This window comes from Grammomys surdaster, unplaced genomic scaffold, assembly GCF_004785775.1.
Source record: "Grammomys surdaster isolate TR1022 unplaced genomic scaffold, NIH_TR_1.0 168, whole genome shotgun sequence".
Lineage (NCBI taxonomy): Eukaryota > Metazoa > Chordata > Mammalia > Rodentia > Muridae > Grammomys > Grammomys surdaster.
In genome coordinates this window covers 4358650-4368164 of record NW_021604616.1, presented here as the reverse complement: position 1 = coordinate 4368164, position 9515 = coordinate 4358650, and the positions used below count along the sequence as shown (strand labels likewise).

General features: G+C 36.8%; 1 long non-coding RNA gene and 1 pseudogene across 1 annotated transcript; both read right to left on the bottom strand.

The window, feature by feature from the left end:
- Positions 1-441: 441 nt before the first annotated feature.
- Positions 442-929, bottom strand: LOC114620369 (annotated as a pseudogene).
- Positions 930-999: 70 nt separating this feature from the next.
- On the bottom strand, positions 1000-8869 carry LOC114620357. Its single transcript, XR_003711310.1, has 3 exons — positions 8776-8869; positions 1564-1650; positions 1000-1220 (listed from the first exon to the last, which is right to left on the bottom strand). It is a non-coding gene; the product is annotated as an uncharacterized LOC114620357 (long non-coding RNA).
- Between the last annotated feature and the right edge of the window lie 646 nt (positions 8870-9515).

Here is a 9515-nt window from a genome sequence, read left to right as displayed (position 1 = left end):
TAAGCATCCCCTACACTGACCACACTGCTGCTTCCAGGTCAGCCAATGGGACTTGTTGGAATGAGATGGGCCTGGGGCCGTTTAAGGCCAGGGAATGCTCCCAGGACCCTCTACGGGAAAGCCAGGAGCAGTAGGGCAAAAGGAAGCCACAAAACAAAGCGCCCAGAGAGCGAGGGCTCTAAGGAAGGTACGCAGAAGGCCGGGCTGCTGCTAAATGAGAAGTTAGCCTTGTCAGGGGTGGGCAGGTGTGTTGGGGAGGAGGGCACGGGGACTGAGCCACATCCTGCTCCCGTGGGTACCGTCGAGCAGAGCCTGCATCTGGTGCCTGGTGCGGTAGTGTGCAGTGGGAACGGGGAGGGGCTGGGGAGCCGGGCTTCCAGTCCCAGGGGAAAGAAAGCTGCTCCTCAGTGGCTAAGGAGCAGAGTGGTCACTGCGGAGTGGTCACTGCTCCTCCTCCGAGGACTCCTGCGTGATGCCCTCCCCTTCCTCTTTCTCCAGTTTCTTGGGTCTGCCCCTTGATGCCTCCCCGGAGTTGTAGTGGCTTTCTGGGTCTTGGTGGCACCCTTATTCTTGCTTCCCTTTGGTTGGCCCTGAGGTCTCTTTGGAGTTGGCACTTCACTGGGCTCCTTCGAGGCTGCTTGCGAGGCCTAACCCGGTCTCGCTTCTCATTCCCATCCTTTCCCTGCTTGGAGGCCAGGGCCTGGCTGGACTTTGAGCCCGACTCGCCCAGTCTCCTCTATGTACGGGGCAGCACAGAGAGAAGCTGGGCCTTCTTGGAACTGTGCCAACACCAGAAATAGACCCAACTCGGAGTCTCCAATTAAAGGAGCGCAGCCCCAGCTCAGGGGAGCATAAAATAAGCGACCCCGTGATCCACCTTCAAATTTCAACTTCAGTGCAATTTATGTGAACAGGTCTCTGGTAGCCATTGAGGTCTTTTGGACCATACTATAAGGCTATTCTTCTGTAAGGCCTCAAATAACCAAGCTGATGTCAATGTGAGCTCACAAGCAATCATTTTGTTTATTCTGTGGCAAAATCAGTGTTTTACAGAAGAAGAGTTTAGGAATCAGTATATAATAAAAAGTATTTGGAAACAGACGAAGGAAGAAGTTTTTAAATAGCTTTCAATATTTCTTTAGCTGAGCTACGTAAATGCTGATGGTGTGGTTAAGATGGAATTGAAGGATGTCTCTGAAGTGTTTAATCAAGGCTATAGACTAGAAGTACAAATAGAAGAGACAGTAGTTAATAGAAATATAGATGAAAGGGTGTAAAATAACCAAAGAATCTCAAATCGTGAGGACATAAGTAGAAATTTATCATTTTTAACACTTAAGGCAATAATGCACTGTGTATCATAATTCAGCAAAGGCTACAGTAAGAGTTATCCTATTATATGTTTTCTATACTTGATTTGTGGCCAAGGAAAATGGAGAAAAAATGTGTATATTCACCAAGGAAATGACAATGTTTACCTCAGCTAAGCAACCCCACACCATGTCAAAGCAAGCATCATGTCTTCAGATCAGTTAAGATATGTAGGGCAAACGGAACACTTACCAAACCAGCCATTCTTAGATAATAGCAACCCAGAATGTTGAGAATTATAAGCACTCGCAGAAATCTTGGAAGGGTCTGAAAATCTACCTGCAGAGAAAACATGAGTAAATATAAAATATGTCTAGCATAATGTTTGGGCTTATAATAGAGACTGGTAAGAAAGAGCAGAAGAAAAAAGCAAATGTAGGAAGGTCGAGTCTTTGCTGGTAAAGGCTGGACAAGACATTCCATCTGCTTCCAGAGGCTTTAAGAGTTGGACAGCAGTCAGAGACTCATCTGAAAAATCCTTGTTGACTGAGCTGAACCAGCAGAAGCTTACAGTTTCCATGCTGCCTCTGAGAGCCAAGTCATTCTTCCCAAATTGGCTGAGTGCTTTTTAAAAGTAACTGTAATGAAAAGAAACCACCGTTCTGCAGCAAAATGTGACATTCTGGTATTGCTCCATTCTGTGCATGGCCTGATTCTATTCACAGCCAAGCAAGACAGGTTGGCAAAGAATATCATGAATTGGGAAAGCTAAATGTAGAAAGCCTCTGTGGTAATAAAACTGACTGAAAGACTTTAGAATATGTGCATTGCATAGAAAAATACAACTAAGGAGGAGAAAGAAGAAAAGAACATTCCAGAAACATAGTTTCTGCGATAGCCTATTCTCTCTAATTGATTACCCTATCTTTGTTGTTTCAGTGTAAAGAATGAGTAGTTCAGTCATGTTGTCTATACTTTTCTTTCTAATATCTTGTCTTAGATTTTCTTCCTATTAGCATAAGGCAAAATCTAGGCATTTAAGGAAAAGTATATACTTGGTCTTATTTTGTATGACATTTCACTTTGATTTCTCAGTAAAGGGATGTTTTGTATCTTTGTCTGTGTTAAACATAAGTCACGAGACAGAAGTACTTGTACTACCAATTTCTCCAAGAAGACTGTTGGGCTGGAACAAGGGGTCAGAGGTTCCTAATCTAGAATGGATTTTTCTTCTCTATACTGTATACCTGTGTGAGACAGTGATTTAGATGAAAAGCTATACTAGAAGTGGATAGTTTATGTAATGAAAAGACAAGTATGCTATGTCGTATTGCTCAGTGATTTTATTCACTGAACCATAGGAAGTTGTTGATCCTGTAGAGAAATGGTTTTAATAGCAATAACACTTAAACACATTTAAAAATCTTAATAGTGACAACAAAGACTTCCTCAGAAAGTATGAAAATGTACATACCTGTTGTATATAGCTTTCCATAAGTTAAGGTGAGAGCCCAGGGTACATTCCCTGTATAATTTGATCCAAACTGCACAAAATATTTGTTAGTTTGTGTTATAAGAATCTTATATAACTGCAGTAGATCCATATAACTCAAGATATTAATGATGGTCTTGTTATTTTCAACTGGAAAATCTTCTATATTTCCACTGACCTGATCCCAAAATGGAGGATAGTTTTCATTTATATCTGTGGCTGACCCTGGATTTGGAGCCAACATAAAACTAAAGAGGTTCAGGAAGAAAAACATGGTAATTGTAAAAGCTGACCAAATCTTCTCACTGTTGAGTTAGATTCTGGGAGTGATAGAGAAGCCCATTATATAGCAGGAGTTACACAATTCTGTTACTGCTCGGAGGATACCAAATCTCTACACAAATAATACACGTGCCAAAGAGCAGCTACAGGACTACTTTGTTGTCCCTGAGCCAACAAAGTGCACTTGCCAGTATATATAATGACTAAGACTTATTGCAAAGTACCTCAAGTAAGGAGTCTCACCTTGTCTTTTACTGCAAATAGTGAAGTGACCCATTAATTCTTATAATGTAATATATCTGAATATGAATGGCTTCACTAAAGCAATATCTTGACTATTCACTTAGCAAAAAGAAAATATACTCAAGATTTTATAAATGTTATCTCCCAGCTTATGTTAACCACTAAAAGAAGTAAAGTATGAAGAAAGTCATTTCCAGTTTGGTAGAGAGTAACGGAAAAAGTATTTTCGGTGTGTATGTTGTTGCCTTGATAATATAAAGGTAAGAATGAAAGAGATATAATGTCTAGCTTTTCCTAATTAACTATTTACAACAGTGATTATTTCATGTGAGGTTTTTAGTGATAGAAATCTATGTCATATAACCTATGTGATATAAGTCGATTCCAGTATTTATATATTACAAGCATAGAAGAGAGTAAAAGAGATTGAAGTGTTGTGTCTTGTTGCTTCAACAGGCTTGTACCTTATGCCTCTCCAAGGAGTACTTGCTTGTTTAACCCATAATGGCAAAATATAATTGGATAACAAATTTACACTTCCCACCTCTCTCTGTGTTTCCATTCTATAAAAATGTTATACAATCTCCTTTCGAGAATTCAGTTCAGATCTGGAACTGGTAGCCTCCCTGAGTGCTCAGAAAATAAAACTTTCATTTTTAAGCTTCCATCTCTAAAGTGAGTTTCTTTACTCACTTTAGAAGACACAGTGATATCAAAAAACATTATAGAAATAAGTTTTCACAAGTGTTCAAAGGATACCTTGTAAGGAAGTAAAACACATTTACAAAAGAAAGGACTCTGTTGACACACTGTATATTCTCACACTACCCATAGTCAGGAAATGAAGATAGGTCTTTATTTTATAGCATAAGTGAAAGTTAAATCAATATACAGGAAACAAAAAATAGCAGTTGAACTTAACTGAACTCTGGTCCAAATATTAGAAGAAAATGCTGCATCAAACTTCATAATTTAGTAAATGGCAATGATTTCTTTGCTATGTGAATTGATATTATATTTACTATACTTGAAAACATATATGTGAGAATTCCCTCAAAGTTTCTGATTGTTTAAATCCCTGGATACTGTTTGATTACCTAACTATGCAGTTCAGTTTGGACATTAATTATTTAGAACTTGTGTCCAATTACACAGGCGTAAGGGTTTAGACCACAGGAAGGCCCTGACCCCAGATGTCACTCACAAGATCCAGAACTGCAAATCATTCTCATTTCCAGCTGAATTACAAACAGAACTGCAGGGTTCCCACCATTTCATCCACTGTATTCAAGAATTTTCTAATATATAGTATACAGTTCATGACAAGCCAGGTTTAGAAAGTTATGAAAAAAAGTACAGTTCAGAAAGAAATACAGAAGAAATTTATAAGACAAAAGGTTTATATATGTACATATGTGTGTACATGTGTCCCTGTGTCTGTCTTCATGTCTACCTGCAATGAATCATACCCCATATCAATGTAAATTAGCAATAATTCAACAAATGCAGTCAGAAAAAGGATGTTTCAGACTCTGACAATCTAGCAATAAAGACAAAAAATTTCTCAGTGAAAATTGAAAGCCAATTTGTAAGTTATAACTTCCATGGTTAATTACTGCAATGAGATGATTAAGTTATGCATATTTACCTTGCTGCATATTAATATATTTGCAAATCTAGTGTACTTCTACAATTCCTTCTCAATATGTTATGTAATATTTATACTAACACATGGTTTACTAGAAAAAGCAAGAAAGTAATCTTTCAACAACCCCAAAAAAAGATAGCCACACAAACATAATTCAACCTCTAATAACAAAAAAAAATGAAGCAATAATCACTTTTCCTTAAAATCTCTTAACATCAATGGACTCAATTCCACAATAAAAAAAATAGACTAATGGACTGGATACATAAAGAGGACCCAGCATTTTGCTGCATACAGAAAACACACCTAAGTGACAAAGATAGACACTACCTCAGAGTAAAAGGCTGAAAAACAATTTTATAAGCAAATGTTATCAAGAAGCAAGCTGGAGTAGCCATTCTAATATCAAATAAAATCTCCTTTCAACTAAAAGTAATCAAAAAAGATAAGAAAGGACACTTCATACTCGTCAAAGAAAAAAATCTACCAAGGTGAACTCTCAATTCTGAATATCTATGCTCCAAATGCAAGGGGACCCACATTCATAAAAAAAAACCTTACTAAAGCTCAAAGCACACATTGTACCTCACACAATAATAGCAGGGGACTTCAACACCCCACTCTCAGCAACGGACAGATCATGGAAACAAAAACTAGACAGAGACACAGTAAAACTAACAAAAGTTATGAACCAAATGGATTTAAAAGATATCTATAGAACATTTCTTCCTAAAACAAAGGAATATACCTTCTTCTCATCATCTCATGGTACCTTCTCAGAAATAGACCATATGATTGGTCACAAAACAGGCCTCAAAAGATACAAAAAGATTGAAATAATCCCTTACATCATATGAGATCACCATGAACTAAGGCTAGTCTTCAATAATAACAAAAAAAAAATGGAAAGCCCACATACATGTTTAAACTGAACAATGCTTTAATCAATGATAACTTAGTCAAGGAAGAAATTAAAGACTTTTTAGAATTTAATGAAAATTAAGGCACATCATACCATAACTTATGGGACACAATGAAAGCAGTGCTAAGAGGAAAACTTATTGCTCTTAAATGACTACAAAAAATTAAATAAATAAAAAGCTGGAGAGAGCATAAACTAGCAGCTTGACAACACACATAAAATATCAAGAACAAAAAGAAGCAAATACATCCAATGCCTGGAAATAATCATACACAGGGCTGAAATCAACCAAGTAGAAACAAAAAGAACTATACAAAGAATCAACAAAACCAGGATCTGGTTCTTTGAGAAAATCAACAAGTCAGATAAACTCTTAGCCAGACTAACCAGAGGGCACAGAGACAGTTTCAAAATTAATAAAATCAGAACTGAAAAGGGAGATATAGCAACAGAAATTAGGGAAATTCAAAAAATCATCAGATCTTACTACAATAGCCTATATTTAACAAAACTGGAAAATCTGGAGTAAATGGACAGTTTTCTAGACAGATATCAGGTACCAAAGTTAAATCAGGAGAAGACAAACCATCTAAACAGTCCCATAACTCCTAAAGAAATAGCAGTCATTAAAAGTCTCCCCACCACAAAAAAAAAAGCCAAGGACCAGATGGTTTTAGTGCAGAATGCTATCACACTTTCAAGAAAGACCTAATACTAATTCTCTTTAAACTATTCCAGAAAATAGAAACAGAAGGAACACTACCCAATTTGTTCTATGAAGCCACAATTGTGCTCATATCTAAACCACAAAAAGACACAAAAAAGAGAACTTCAGACCAATTTCCCTTATGAATATTGATGCAAAAATACTCAATAAAATTCTTGCAAACTGAATCCAAGAACACATCAAAACAATCATCCATCATGGTCAAGTGGGCTTTATCCCAGGAATGCAGTGATGGTTCAATATATGGAAATCCATCAATGTAATCCATTATGTAACCAAACTCAAAGAAAAAAAAACACATGATCATATCACTAGATGCTGAGAAAGCATTTGACAAAATTCAAGACCCCTTCATGGTAAAAGTCTTGGAAGAATGTGACATATTCAGAGGTGGATGCTCACAGCTAACCATTGAACAGAACAAGGGGTTCCCAATGGAAGACTTAGAGAGAAGACCGAAGAAGCTTAAAGGGTTTGCAGCCCCATGAGGAGATTAACAATACCAACCAACCAGAGCTCCCAGAATCTTGCCCACCAGCTTGGGAGCACATAGGGAGGGACTCATGGCTCCAGCTGTACATGTAGGGGAGGATGGCCTTGTTGGGCATAGGTGGGAGAGGAGATCCTTGGTCCCATGAAGGCTGGACACCAAGAGTGGGGGAATTTGAGGGTGGGTAGGTGGGAGTGGGGGGTAGTTGGGGGCACATTCTCATAGAAGCAGGAGGAGGGAGGATGGGATAGGGGGTTCCTGGTCAGGGGAGGGGGGAGAAATAGGGTAAGCGGATAACATCTGAAATGGAAATAAAACATCCAAAAAATTAGGACTTTGTTAATATTTATAAACAAATGTCTGAACATTGAATAATTTTGAACATGGACATGAATATCAGAAATATTGTCTTAAATAACCAGTTTACTTTAATTGTTTCTTGCTAGATATTAAATTTGAATCATAATTATTCACAAGGCTATATTTTCTGTTAAAACTAATTACTTTTAATTTAATAATATGTTTTAAACTTTTATTCTTTCATATCTTGATAGTCAGTGTTCAAATACATTATGACTTGTGGTTTCAAAACTATTTGAAATTTCATGCCTGATTTCACTGAAACAGAATATCCATTATATATACTTCATTTTCAGTTAATTGTTTTTATATTTTTTGAATATTTTAGATCATATGCTTGACAATACACAAGATATTGCAGGACAACTTCTACTTGTGGATGGTATTATAATAGTTATAGGAATAGTTATCATTTTTATTGACAGCCATATTAAAAGCTCACCTATACATTCTTAATACCAACTTGATTATGATTATGGAAAGATGGGTTTATATATGATTCATAAAAATGAAAACTTCTGTGTGAAACTAATGGCTATCTCTAATGAATATACCCTAGTTTAAAATAATATAGGTATAAGACTTTATGATCATTATTGATATTTGCTCAATCTTAAGCCTAATTTTTCTCTTTTGTTGTCCCAAATGAAATTTAGGAAAGTATATTTTGATATTTTATATTTAGTTTGCCATTAGGTACATGTTGTCTTCCATTTTCCTATAACTTTAATGAACACTCTTCTGATCTTTCGATCTGATCTTTGTTATAGTGGGTAGTTTTCTTATATCTATAACTAATATTCTTGTGCAGAAAATAATTGAAACTGGAAAACTGAACATATAGAAATTAGTGTTCAATAATGGAGCATGGGAGATAAATTTGAGGTTCTGGGTGGATGGCTCAGTGGTTAAGAACATGTGCTGCTCTTGCAGAATCAGAGTTCATTTTCCAGAACCCACTGCTCACAATTGCTTAATGAATAAACATTTGTCAAATTACATGATAAATCTAAGGAATAGAACCTGGGAGAAAAACAAACATTTGATATTAAATTTTTATGTAGAATGAACTTTAAAAAAAAACACATGCTGTTTAATTTGTTCTTTAGGTCATGGTATTCTTTAGTCTCTGGGAGAAAACTGTAGTTGGCTAGTTTTCCAGCATCAGACATGATTTCCCTTTTGTTGAGTGGGCTTGAAGTCTGATTATAGAATTAGTTATCACAAAGAGATACACTCTGCTACTGCATCCACAGAGTTGCCATGCCACACTGGTCATTGTTGTTCATGGTTCCCATACCTGGGCAAGACAGTTGATTGATTCCCTGCTTTGTAAATTCCATGTCTACTGGTCCCATGAACACTAGTCCTCCTGGAAGAAGCTTTCAGTTCAGTTACAGATCCAAGAGACATGCAACTGTAATTAAAAAGAAGCAAGGAAGATGTTTCAGTTATTTCTTTTCATTGCTTAATTGAAGGCATATAAATTAGTATTCATGTACCAAGATTTGTGATTGAAAAGTAGTTGACATTTTTGAGATGAACTAGTCCAGGTACAGTGCATTATGGTTATAGCGTATTTATTTAGCATACTATGAAAGTTCATCACATGTAATCTCATTAGATCCTCATAGTGTTTCGGTGAAATCAGTAATGCTATCAGCACTTTGGTTTATATGATCCACTGAAATTAAATAATTGTCCAAATTATAAACATCCTATCAAATCTGAAGCAGGTTCAAGAATTCTCTAACTTTAGCACCTCTCCGTGTTATATATTTAGTATATAAAATTGTACTCCTTAAACATACTAAATTTCTGGAACTAGTCAGATGGCTCAGTGTATAAGAAGAATTATTAGTCTTGTGATGACACAGGCTCACAAACACTGTCAACTCTAGTTAGGGTCCACTGGGTTCTCCTGAAAGGGGGCTGGGAACAAAAGGAGGATGGAGGACCAGAAGAGATGAAGCCAAGACAAAGTTCTCTGATCAAGGTTTTATGTTCAGCTTTCAACTAAAAAGGGGAAGCCCCACCACC